We start from the raw sequence: 14,654 nt of genomic DNA on the forward strand, positions 1-14,654 counted from the left end.
AGCTTCGCCAAGGTATATAAGAAAATAAAAATAAAGATACTTTTTTTTTACAAAAATGCATATTGTTCACTCTTAAATTTCGTATTTATGTAACACACCATTTTATAATTTATCATTATTTATTCTCGGGATTACAGAAGTGAACCTCTTAGAGGATTGGCCTTCTTCAGAAAAAATTATATTCCCCGAAGTACACTTGTAGTATTGTACTTGTACCCCGAAGTACACTTTCGTGCAATGTTTAGACAATGTTTACTTAACATTAACCCACTTTAATTCAAGTTAAGAAACTGTTGTATTATTTTTATCGAAATATGCTAAAATTACATTCATTAAGACGAAAAAAAAGTTTCGTTTATGAAAATGATATTTATTTAAGAAATAAAATGACATGTATATGCACTCTTCGCTAAATAAATGGACAATCCATTTAGTTTGACTCTAGTTTTTTTTTTATGAAATTTGTTTTGTTTTTATTTTATATACAGAAACTTGCTTCTGTATTTCATAATAAAATCGTATGGTTAATCGTGAATGGAATAATCAGACATTTTCAAAAATAATTGAATTTTTCAATAACCGCTTCAAGTAAAGGAACTAGAGTAGTTTAAAAAAATTTTCAACAGAAAGTGTTTACTTAAATTGAATTACTAATATTTTTTGGATGTTTTTAGAACCCTTGACTATAGCAGAAAAATAAAATTAGTGAAAAATATTTATTGAAATGGTGAGTTTACGTTCCTTTGGTCGAAAGTAGGTTGAATACAAAAATGCTCAAGCACTTCGACAAATGCTATTATTTCTTGATTAAACGGAACGATAGTTATTTTAAAATGATCCAGTTTAGAATGAATCAGAGGTCTACTAATCCCAAAATCGTAAATGGCGCGTAATAATACTGTAAAATCTAACCTTATTCTTTAAAATAGAAAATATATGAATGTTGCCTGAATATTTTCCAACTAATAAGCTTCTAAATATTAAATATTTGTAAGGCTCTAGCAAAAATAGTTTTTTTGTTGACAAAGCAAACAATTACTTACAAAACGATAATACTTTACTTTAAAACTACTTTTAAAGTAAAGTATACTTTAAAACTAATAAAGAAACTGATTTTACTGAAAACATCTGAAAGCATGAACATTTCAAACTATAAGCTATTTCAATCGTAAGCTCTTAATTATTAAAAATTTGTAGACCCCTAGCAAAAAAAAATATTTTTTTTGTTGACAAAACGAACAATTATTTACAAAACGATAAACAAACTGTTATATTAAATAGCTATATTTTACCAAGTTAGTTTTTGAAATTATAATTACCAGGCTTTGGAGTGACTCGTAATTTACCAACTAGAATGAAATGATCTAGTTAGGAAAAAAAATCAGAGGACTGCAAATCCCGAAATCATAACTGGCGCGTAATAATAAAGTGAAATTTAATTTCATTTTTTTAAAATAGAAAATATCTGAAAGCCTGGATACTTTAAAATATTTAATTTTTGTAGACCGCATCAGAAATAGTTTTTGTTGTTGCAAAGAAACAATTATTTACAAAACGATAAACAAACATTTATATTAAATAACTATATCTTACCAGGGTAGTATTTGAAATTATAATTCTCAGGCGTTGGAGTAACTTGTAATTTACCAACTTGAATGTCATAAGAGTCATTCAGATAATCCATATCATATGTCATGGTTTAAAAGGACCGCGATTAAGTGACATGCTTTCTTGCCCCGCAGAGAAAATACCCCTCTTCTCGGCAGGCGTCCCTCTCTGTTCTCTTACAATCACTCACTGCTCTTGGTGCTCCCTTTTCGAAACTAATTCCCTCCAAATTTGACGCAGGCGTGCTCTGGCGCGCTAACAGTGCGAGTTTCTTTATTTCTCTTCCCTTCAGTTTTTCTTTCCCGCCAAATTGAGGGGTGCTTCGAAAGTTTTTGACATTCGTTTTGCATTCTTTACGGTTGGAATGCGAATAAATGTTTAATTAAATATGTCTGTTCGGCGTGAATTTCTTGTGAACGAAAAAGTTCAGTACAGAACGAGTTAAGTATTTAGCGCTGTTTGAAGCTCATAATCGGTGCTGTAAAGTCAGGAAGGAAAAGAGAAAAAAAACTGGTTGTAAAACTATTTCATTTCTAATTCGTTTTGGGAAGGCTAGAAGGTCCACGACTGCCTAATTTTGTTATAACACATATATTTGACTATTTTTTCACCCGGAGAAAAAAGCAAATAATGTTGTTTATTTTATTTTAAGTACAGTAAAATAATTATTATTTTATTTTCTAAACACTCATGACAGTCAAAGATGTCACATTAAAATATATGCCATAATTTTTAATGTAAGTCTTGGTAGTCACATAACTTTTGCTTTCCCTGAAACCAAGCTAAAAAGGGACGGCAGACTACTTTAACGGTATTCAGACTACTTTAACGCTATTCAGACTATTTTAACGGTATCCATTCTTTTAACAGAAACGCAGAAGGTTCTTTTATAAAGGAAAGAAGCAAGGCATTTACCCTTATAACTCAATGTTGGTGTTCTAGCTTAACACGTTCACGCCGGGTGTTGCGCTTGAAAGCGGGACAGAAAAGAGAAAATACTGGTAGAAGAACTATTTCAAAATTAGATAATATTTGGGAGGAGTTAATCTATTCTCAACAAGAACAATTCACTGTAAGGAAATTTTCACCGCGAAGAAGCAATTCAATATAAAAATTGCATCCGTTAAAAACAATTGGTAGTTATGGATTTTTATTATTCCCGGAAAATAAGCTAAAAAAATTTTTTTTTTGTTACCAGTTTTTACTCCGGTGCGCCGCCCGATGAGACAATCTAGCGTGACCCACCGGAGGGTCACCCAGGCGTCAACTTTCATAAAAGCATTCGTACAAAATCAGTATCAGGATGTACAGTCCGCAAAAAAAAAAACGAATCACCCTGAATAACTTTTGTTCTAATGATCGGATTTTCACGAACTAAGTGTCAATCTTAATGGTTCCTGGGGGTGACCTCAAATATGCTAAATAATTAGTGCTAACTATTAATTAAGTTACGAAATCAGACACAAAAACGTACTTTCTCTGAATAAACATGCATTTTTTTTTACATATTTGGATTTCTTATTTTCAAAATATAGGGGGTAGCCGCAATCTGGGAAATGTGGTCCCCATAGTTTGGTCAGGAGAGCGATTCAAAGTTCGTACCCCTTAATGTTAATTTCGCTTTTTGCGTTTTCAGTCATATTTTCAAAACTAATGAAGCAATTCCAAAAAAATTCCACCCACTCATAAAACTCATTTACCCAAAGCTAATTTCATGCAAAAAATTATTTTTAATAATTATTTATTATTTTTTATTATTTAATTAAAGTGGGGATGAAAAAATATTGAATTATAAGGTATGAATTTTTTTATACCATATTAATCTACATATTTTTCAATTGAAAAATCTCAAGTTTCAACTGTTTTTATTTATTAGAAGCTGAGAAAAATTAAAATTAATTATTTTTAAAAAAATAATTTGGCGACAATAAAGAAATAACTGATTGGGGCGATTAATATTAAAATGTGATAAACTTGGGAGGAACTTGATTTCGCGCGCGTAGCGTAAAATTTCATTCATATTTTTTTTGCTAATAATCGTTTGCTAATCTTTTTATTTTTATTTCTTTCACACTATGATATACGATGTTTCTTTTTTAGTCATTTAATAATTTATTTCCAATTTAGTAAAGAATTTTGAATAAAAAACACTTTATTCAACAAATGTCTATTTTTAAAAAAGCGTGCTTCTGATAAAATACACCAGATTGTGATTATTTAATGTGATTATTTTTTATTTTTCTTATTTTGTTTTTCAATAACTGATACAATTTCATTAATATACATACGTATGCATAGATTTGGAATAATAAATTTATCAATTTCTGGAATATATATTTCATAAATATTAATAAAAATACGTAGTCAACATTTTTAAACATCTCTCACAACATCGCAAGTTTCTCAACATCTTATAGGGTAAACTAAACAATGAAGGAACACATAAGCTTAGCTTGCCTTTAAAAAAATTCATAAAAATTTCAAAATTTGTAATTTTAGCTAAATGATGGTGTCGACATATTTGTTATTAAATGCAAATTATGTAAAAAAAAGTTAGATAACTTACATAATATTGTTTTAAGCTTTTGGTGGTTTAAATAATAAGTAGTAAGATGACCAAGTGAAGGAACAGTTCTTACCAGTGAATAAACACTAAATTTTCCAGTGAATGAACACTTGATTTTGAGAATGTTTGATGCTCGTTAGGAATCCATAGGCCACACAAATGTATAAAAAAAACAATATTTTTCTTGGAATTACGACATATAACCATAGTTAATGTAGAAAATATTACTTTTTTTTCAGTCATGGAATGGAAAGTAAAATATGTTTGAATACATAATTTTAAAAAAAATGTTTTTCATTTTTTTCTCACAGTTTAATAGTCCATTCTAAATTATGAATGTGCATCATTGTGTAATCCGATGATGTTTTTATTATTATTATAATTCGGTCATTTTTTTGTTTACTCTTTTCCCCATATTTTTTAAGCTTTTTTTTAAAAATCTTTTTAAGTATTTTTTTTTCTCTTCGTCATGAGTAATTTATTTCTTTTTCTTTTGATTTAACCTTCCTCTTTTTTCCAAATTTTGGGTCAATGTAAATGTATCTCCAAAATTTCTTTTGATTTTCCAGTTCCATTTCCAGAATTCCTCACTGGATAATAAATGAGAAAAAGGAGTTTCGAAGTTTGAGTAAAACCCATCTCTCATTGACTTATATCTAGTAGTTACTTATAAAACCAATTGTTTTTGCAACTAACAATGCCTCAAGAGGACTTATCTCAAAATCAGTTTTCAAGATACTTTCATTATTAATGTTAGTTGTCTCAGCTTCAGAGCCAAAATTTGATTATGCAATTGTTCTTTTTGAAATAAATTCTTCATTACTGAAGAAAGCACAGGCTATTGGATATTTGGGAGATTAAACTTTTCTGTCAATGTTCCTTTAAAAATTTGCAACATAACTTGCGAGATTTCCTTCTCAAGCTTCTGAAGAAATAGCGCATCGTTACTCTCAAAGCATGTGTTTTAATGATAAGTTGTCTTGCTCATTAACTCTTGGTGTCTGTTTTGCATGCATTTGTTACAGTCAACGTTTTCTACATCGAATGGAAAAATATCGCATTTCATAAAAGCATTTTAACTTCATCAGTTGATGCCTCAAATCTTATTTAAAAATGGATGTAAAATTTTCTAGACATATTGTTTTACAATTCTTTTGTTTTCAAGATCTAACGAGAGATTTCCATGAATAGTATAGAAAACTAAACCAGAAAATTTGTTTTGAGGAACAAAACTTGCTCAGTAACAAATTGATATAAGATTTATACTTATCCAGAAGAAGCAAAATATGGAATTTGATTGCATTTTTAATTGGCCATGGGTAGAAACATTTGCAATACATTTGTAAAATGTTGCTGCGGTCATCGTTTCATTTCATGAATAGCTTTTTCCAATGAAATATGTAGCAGGGACTGATTCTGTAATATCTCAACGAATTCTTCTGTAAGGAAAAACTACCAATGGAGGTACTTTTTCCTTCCTAGGTACTTTAGAATATAAATCCTTATAATTTTTAAGGCCGAAGATTTTTCCCGTTTAAGGGCAGTATTTAACTCTTGTTTCATTCGCATTGTAAATGCAATCACTTTATAAAAGGAAGCCCTCCTGAAGATTCTTCTGAAGTTCTTAAAACCAGTATTTCGAATATTATTCTCTAAGGGAAGTTTTGCCTTTTGAAATTATCTTCGCATTGCACTGAGTTATCGGTGGATATCACCTTAAAAAAAAACTTCATCCATTTTTCACCTAGATAATTGTCTTTAAATGGATTTTTCCTACCAGTTCCCGTTAGGACATTAAAGACGGCAATAAGATAATAATTTAGCTAATTATTGGCACAAAATCCTGCAAGGAAATTTTCCATTCAAGCTTTTATTATTATATTTAGTTGTTATATTTATTTAATAAACATAGTTTATTAAGGTGTCTAAGTTATGATGTAATAACTAATCACTACATTTATAAAGATAAATAATAAATAAATTATTATTATAATTCTTTAAATAAATTTAGCAATTAAATTTGTATATTTAAATGAAATTGTTATAGGAACTATTCATACAACATTTAACTGAATTTTAGGAGTCCTCTATTTCGCTGAACTACTAATTATCCATGTAAAATCATATTTCACACATACTATTCATTCACTGGGAAATCTATTCTCAGTGAAGGAACATGCCTGTTCCTTCACTGGTTAGAAGTTGTTTTTTTTATTTTTAACATAATTTTGATTTATAATATGACAAAAGGTACAAGAAAATTAAAAATTTCCTTTATTTTCATTAACTTGAAAAAATTCCAGTAAAGGAACACTTGTTTATTCATTGGTTTTTCATCGTTCGGTAATCTAGTTAATAAACACCCCCTAATCTCAGTACTTGCTTATGTTATGATGCTTAAAATAAATAAAACGTAACTTCAATGACCATATTTTGAATTCTTTTTTTCACAATGAGAAAAAAAACATTATTATATGCAATTAATTGTAGTTTAAACGGATAACAACAAACACTGACCTTATAATTTTGTCAAAGAAACAAGGCTTTGAACAGATACTAACAAATTCAAAAACTTTTTCCAGAGAAGACTCAAAGACCAGGTAACTAAATGCATTGTTAGATGACTTCCTATTGTTAGGTAGTAAGCTACTGTTACCAATCAGTCTAAATTAAAACGTTTAAAATCTTATTTCTAAGAAATATCTATGAAATGCTCCTTCATTTGTTGGTTTACCCTATATCATCCTAATCTTAAAAGAAATTTCTGGAAGTGTATCGCAGAACTATTTTACCAACTATTTAATTAAATTTTGACATTTTAAAAATCTTATTCTTTACCATTTTACGTTTATTATTTGATTAATATACTAAAAAATGTTTTTAGAACTTTAATTTACATTTTCTTTAATTTAGGTTTCCTTTTTAAATTATAGTCAAGTTTTTTTTTAAAGAATTATTGTCTGCTAGCTAAGAATAATACCTTGTTAAGAAATTAAAAACATTTAGCTGTTTAAAATTATTTAAGGCAAAACAGCTGATTATTTACTTAGCATACAATTTTTTTTTTGAAAAAAGAATATAAATTATTGATTGTCTTTTTTTTTGTTTCTTGTGACTTCAACTTAGATTATCTAAAATAGTGTTGATGTTTTATAAGTCACTACAAAGAGGATAAAGATACCGAACAGCTGTGGAATACGTAGCCAATTTTTTTAGTGTCTTAAAATATCTCAGTATCTTAAATGTCGTCCTACTATCTTGGTTGTGAAATTAAATTTTTAATTATCTGACCACGTGTGATTCACTAATTATTTCATTACATCTTTTACTCTTTATGATACCAACTAGATTTTTTTTCTGATAATATACTAATTTTAATTATTAATTATTATATTTAACGGTAATTTTGTTTAATTTTTTACTTTAGCATGATTTCCAAGATATTATTGTAGTATAATTTATTAACAGGAAAATGCCTTATTTTGTTAAGCAGGAAATACTAAAAATTGAAATTTGTAAGGATTCCGAAGCTGTGCCAATTTTAGAGTCATCTGATTTTTAAAAAAAGTGCTATAAAAAATACACAATTTTCGAACTTATTTTAATAAAAAAAATTTTAAAAAAAAAACGTGGCAAGTTGGCTAACATACTTTTTACAGAAACTGTGAAAACTAATTTTTCCTATATTTTGTCAAAAGAGGATAAGAATGATATTGCTCCAAGGGACCTACTCAATAATTTCGCTATTTCCAGAATGAAATCTGTTTGATCGAAACATATTATTCCTTGAAAATTAAAGCGAGGGAAAAATTAACTTTTATTATTTATCTAAGCTTATTCCATTTATTTAATGATAGCGGTATTAAGGTTAAGGATATGCGTTGGAAGCTCCGTTTATTATTATATTATAAATGCATTAAATCATGTAGCTTGAATAATTTATTTTAAGTAAATTATTTAATAATTTTAAGCAAATAAGGGTGTAAAATTAAACTCGATCGAAATACTCCGAAAGTATACCCTGAAATATATGTAGAATAAACTTTGGAATCGATATATAAAAAATACCTTTTCAAACAACTTCGAGTAGGACGGAAACGCTATTTTTAAAAAAGTTGTCCTGGTAACTATTTAATTTCGATACCTGGTACTAGGGGACATTCCATTTTCACATTCGACTTTTGAAATTTCAATTGTAAACGGAATTTTTTTATGATCTTAAATTAAAATGTTAAGGCTTGCAGCAAAAAAAAAATAATTTTTTTTTACTGCATTGATTTTTTTACAAAGTAGTGAATTATTATTTTTTCAATCTAAGAACCAGTGCCTATAACATATGTAAAACTTATTTTAATATCGAGTGAAATAATTTAATATGTTGTGTAACTAAATGGATAATCCCAAGAAACTGAATCGAAAATATAAAAACTTCATTGATTTAAAAGAAATAATAGATGATAATAAAAATAGACATGTTTTCAGCGTCCAATAATAAAAGTCACAAGTTATCCAAGCCTGACAAGTCTTGAGAATGGGCGATTATATTTGAAATCTCGAAACATGTCGACTTTTACTTCCCTCTTCATATGTTTTGAAGCCATTTGAGTTTTTATCGTCAATTATACTGCTTTACATTTGGATCTTGATCATTATTTTGATAAGGATTTTACACTCGTTAAAGTAAACATATGCATTTTAATATTTTATCAGGATTCATGTGGTCTTTAAAAACGTAAGAACATCAATATTGTAAAAGTTATATTTAACTTAAAAATTAACAATTTGACACCAGATATTTTGAGTTAATGAAATTAAATATTTTATCTTTTAAGTTTTTGTGCCCCCATTTCAGTATCTTAAGAGCTCTGTTTAAAAAGAGAGCATCAGATATATATAAGAAAACAAAAATAACCATAGTAGCAGTATTTGGTGGTAAATGTAGCTTATCGTAAATGAAGAATATGCTGTGCGACAATTTATGATAAATTTGCGAACGTATAAGTTTCAGAATGTATCGAAACATGAGGATGCTATTTGCTAATCATCTTTATCCAAAGAAAACGATGTAACCTAAATATCTAGTAGAATGAAGCGATTTTTTAAACAATGAATCCTACAATATGCAACATATTATTTCAATATCTTATTCTTAAACATAACATATTTCAATCTTTTTAAAATGCCACTAAACATTCAGCAATTCCTTGAGTTATAGAAAAAAGAAATATCGTAAATTATAGAAAACCTTGTGAATGTGCTTTAGAATTATTATACAATCTACATTTTGTTTTTCAAGCACTTTTTTTTTCTTCACACTTTCTTGCCTAGAAGACTCGATTAAAGCTGTAAAAATGATTATCCCTAAAATTTTGTATATAGCTATAATTATGTTCATTTGATTTTAGTATAAAATCCTCGAATAAATATAGTAAAAACAGAGTAATCTAAATAATATCAGATAAAAAGTTCATGTATGTAAATTCTAAAAACTATCATAAATAATTTATAAATCGATTCAAATTTTCTTTTCAAAGGAGATTAAAATAATTTTTTTTTTTTGCTTTTTGGACAGAAATCCCCTAAAAAAATTGTTTATTGCCAAGAAACTTCGAGATATTTTCTATTAACAATAAATTAAACCTCTCCGAGCAATTACTGAACATTATTTCAATTTTTTTACTATCAAAACTTGGTTGCGTAGCAACCTAGTAAAACTAAGCACTCCTCTTTTGAATTAGTCAATGGGTTATCTTAAAATATTTATTTGCGCAGGCGACTTTTTTTGGCGGTTTTCTGGACTATCGCCAAATATATAAACCTTTATTGCGGCCCAATTTACCACCCAATTTTTTTAAAATTTTGTCTACCCCCCCTAATCGAAGTGTCTAGATTCCAAATATGTAAAAAAAAATATATGTTTATTCAGAGAAATTACGTTTTTGTGTCTGATTTCGTAACTTAATTAATAGTTAGCACTAATTAATTAACATATTTGAGGTCACCCCCAGAAACCATTAAGATTGACACTTAGTTCGTGAAAATCCGATCATTAGAAAGAAAGTTATTCAGGGTGATTCGTTTTTTTTTTTGCGGACTGTACATAAATAAGAAACGGTAGCTTAAATGTAGGCGTCGCTAATTTGACACACTTTTTTGCTTTTATTTTACTTATTGTTAGTTTAATCTTATATATATATAATCAATGTACTTTACTTTACTTTTATTTACAAAAATTGGGCACCTGGGCCTCTTAGCGGCCTCTATCCCATACATCTAGAAATTTGCAGAAAATTTATAGTAATAACATTTTGAATTTAGCAGTCGATGTGGTAGCTAATAGAAAAACAAGCACTTTGCTTGAGTAAATATAACATTTGAATATCTGATTCATCAAATCTAAGTTGACATATATAAATATAAACATAATTTGACATATATATACGTAAGTTGACATAAATAAATATTAACATAAATTGATACATATTTCACTAATTAAATTTCAATATTTTAACTAGCACATATTTAATTATGACATACATTGAAGTTCATTCGAATACATTGTGGTAGCCATAAAAAAAAATCAAGCCGTTCGCCTGTGAAATAATAAAACAATGAAAAATTCAAAATGACAAATTGACGTTTTTACATAACATTAGAAATATTGATTGTAGACTTTAATTTAAAAAAAAAAGATATAACATGATTTGATATGTCCAATAATTGATTTTTGAAAAATGAAGAACATAATTGATGATATAATCAATGTCAGTTCAAAGTATAGCTAAATAATTTTATTTTGAACTAAAGTAATGGTGAATTAAATAAATCAAAAAATTACAACCCCACCCACAAATAAACTGCTAAGGAACTACTTTGGTTACCAGTTTTATCTTTTTACTCTGTTTGATACGGATATATGCTGGCACGTACTTGTTACAGCCAATCAAGTTGTACTCTTTAACGAAACGATACCCATAGTCAAAACAGCAAAATATCTTGGTCTGGTCATAAACAGCAAATTTAATTGGAAAGATCACGTCAAAACAGTTATCAACAAAGCACAAACAGCCTTCCACAGATTACAAATCCTTCTTCAGAACCCTAAAATGGAACTCAGACTTAAACGTTTACTTTACGTCTCGATGATCCGTCCCATCCTGATTTATGCATCTCCAGCTTGGTGCAACATCTCCACATCACTCCTTAAAAAACTCAAAATATGCCAGAATAAAATCCTCAGGAAAATAACAAAAGCAAGATGGTTTATCCGCAATAAAAACATACATCGCGACCTCAACATAGATTTTTTAGATCATCACATTGCAAAGCAAAACTTCAGATTTTTTGAAAAGACCATATAACGAAATTTTTACTTTCGAAAACTTAAGAGAAGACATAAACCTCAGGCCGATTGCAGCTCATTTTTTGTAGTGACATAATTTTAACTAAAATACAAAATATTTGATTTCCTTTTATTCCAATTACCAGAAAGAACCACCTTAAAAATTAAATACAAGATGAATGGGAAAAAGGCCGCTAACGGCCCCAGGCGCCCAGTTATATTTCGATGATGATGATGATTTGTTACAGCCGGCGCGAAAGGGTTGAAGAGACACAGCATATATGGCGCTAAAGGCATCTGCATACATTTTCAAACTTGTGATGAAAGTATCAGACAGTACTAAGTTGCACATCTGATATATGCATTTAAGCGTAAATGCCCTACCACTTTTTGCGTTCTTGTACGATGGAGCGTGTTTTTCCGCGGACAGAATTTTTCGGATGACCTAATATAGGTATTAAGAAACAACGTCAATGCCAATGCGTAATTGGATAAGGAGTACCTAGCCCAGGGGACCATCTACTCCTTCATCGAATAAATAAACTAAGTTGAGAATGGTAAGGGGCGAAATCAAAGAACATGTCATGAAAGTAATACACTAAAAAGGTTTTATCCAAAAAACAACTAGGTTAGGATATGAATTATATACAATATTTATATTAATAAAAACAGAAACTGAGAGTTACTGAGAATTTTTGAATAAAAAATTAATTGATAGAGACTGGTAATTTGTTATTTTATTCATGAAATTTATTTTGAAAACATGCTTTATTCGTGTTTACATATTAAAGATATTAATAACATCTGAGAGTCCTTTGAAATGATTTTTTCCCAATGGTAATTACCTAATGCAGAAATTTTTTTTTTTTATAAAAATGGAATTTTTAGAGGACTTAAAGAAAGATTTTCAATTGCCAATCTGGCGGTTTGCATATCAGTTTATATTACTTATATGTAATGGTGGGCTGATTTCTTACAAAATTTAATTTATTAAAATATTTATACGCTAGCTTTATAACTGCTGAGAAAAGTATCTGATTTACAGAAATTACGTACTACCTGGAGAGTATGCCTTAATGGGTTAATTTACAAGTTTCATTCTCATATGCTTCTCTCTTTCTTGTGTCCATTTGCCGCTCAAAATCAATGTGGCTTTTTATTTCATTGGGACACATCTTATTTTGTCAAATTTCTAGCACTTTTTAAGTAAATGAAAAAAAAAAACTTCACACGCAATTTTAAACATTGTTTTTCCAAAGACAACAATAGGGAACAAAAAAAATTGTTTTTTGCATTTATACAACTATTTGATCTTACAGAATTCCAGGAGCCTCTCTGACCGAGCTGTATCGAATCCCGCTGTCACCCTGGATGCATCTTCGTACTGTCTTTCTCTGCAATGTGCTATCTGTCCCTCTACTTGACAAAGGTTTATAATCCTTAATTGAGCACACGTGCCTGAAATCGTCTGTTGTTCCAATAAATAAATAAAATACAAAATTAGGATATCAAGATTTCACAACTGAAATCAGTCTTGTTCGGAAAGTTACAGATTTTTTTTGCAAAATGATATTTTCAGCTCAGTTTATTTTTTATATGAATATACAGGTTTATCTGAACGTATAGGTTTAGATATATACATATACACTTTTTTTAAAGTAGCACTTACTACAAAAAACTTCCTTTACGTATGGCACAATTAACTGAAATGTATTATCTCCTTCTTCCTAATACTTCCTATGTAGCAGAGAAGTGGGGACACTCAGTATTCACTGGAGTAAATTTCAAAAATATCTTGTTTCGTATATATTATTCAATAGCTTAAAATCTGTAGTCTATTCTAATATCCGTTCAAAAATTTCATGCAACAGAAGGCAGAGTAATAATACATAAAGAAATTTTAATAAATGGTTATTAATTTTATTTAATTCAACTATGATCAAAAAATGTTTGATTTGTAAGGCATACCGATTTTTTAGTTATGTAACTATGTTTCGTTTTTCAAAAACTATTTGACCAGATTTGTTAAAATTTTGTGTTTTATCATTTTTAATTATGTGATTCAAATTTTAATACTTAATTTAAATTGCCGAAACGTTTAGAATTGTATACCTTACAATTCAAAAAGTTTCAATCCTTTTTCAACTAACTAATGAAAAATATGGAGTATTTGTTTTTAAAAAATCAGACGAGTTTTATTATTGGGAGCAAAATTGAATTAAAAAGTTCCTGAGTAAGTAATTATTTTTAAGAAATGTGCAAAAAGAAAAAATAACATAGGGGCAAACTTTCTGCTGCTATTCTGACTAAATTATTGGTATAATATTTGTCAGCTTGTTGTTACACTTCATATTTCTAACTCAAATAATCAAATTTTTCAACAAAAAAAATGTATCTTTGTTCAACTTGTGCGTCAAATTTTGTGACATGAAATATTCTCTGCTCTAACTAATTAGCATATTTAAGTTTAATTCCTCGAACTGTATTTTAATTCATGAAAAACTGATCATAAGATCGAAAGTTACTTAGGTGTTCTATTTTTTTTGTATTTTGCACCTTGTGTATTAAAACTTTTTTAATCCTTAATCTCTCCGTATTACATTTCTGTCTCAAACACAAAAAGCATGCTTCAAGATAATTTTTCACAAAGTAATTTTGAAGCATGTTTTCGACAATTATTACCATCCTCTATTCTTAACCAGAGCTGCAAACTATTACAATTACGCGTTTTGCAACATATTTTATAGAGTGGTAGATAATTAAAATTTAATGCTCTAAGATTTTTTGTTAATGTCAATACTTTAAAAGCCTAACTACGCGAAAACAGGCAAATTAATTTTTAATTCCTTTACATGTAGAGGTGTGAAAAATAAATTTAAATTAGATTCACAAAATAAAGAATTATACATTAAAGCAAAATTTAGCTACCACTATAAAAATATTTCCCAGAAAGTTGTCAACTGTTTTGTTGAAAGTTGGCAACTCAGAAAGTTGTTAACACATATTACAATACCTTTTTGAGATGCTGCTGCGTGTTTTTGCAATTGAACTGCAATTCGTTGCTAACAAATTTGTCCACCTTTCAGGAAAATTTTATTCACAGCGAATTGATTGAATTAAAATTTTTATATATCTGAA

At 28.5% G+C, this 14,654-nt stretch overlaps 1 long non-coding RNA gene across 1 annotated transcript in view; it reads right to left on the minus strand.

Moving 5' to 3' along the window:
• The window catches only part of LOC147807766 (uncharacterized), a 92,995-nt gene extending 91,196 nt beyond the window's left edge, over nucleotides 1-1,799 (minus strand). The window contains exon 1 of the long non-coding RNA XR_015434572.1: nucleotides 1,594-1,799. This is a non-coding gene — a long non-coding RNA (uncharacterized LOC147807766). The remainder of the gene's footprint in view (nucleotides 1-1,593) is intronic.
• Between the last annotated feature and the right edge of the window lie 12,855 nt (nucleotides 1,800-14,654).

This window comes from Parasteatoda tepidariorum, chromosome 6 (assembly GCF_982258835.1).
Source record: "Parasteatoda tepidariorum strain Cologne lab strain chromosome 6, Ptep-v5.0, whole genome shotgun sequence".
In the NCBI taxonomy this organism is placed as follows: Eukaryota; Metazoa; Arthropoda; class Arachnida; order Araneae; family Theridiidae; genus Parasteatoda; species Parasteatoda tepidariorum.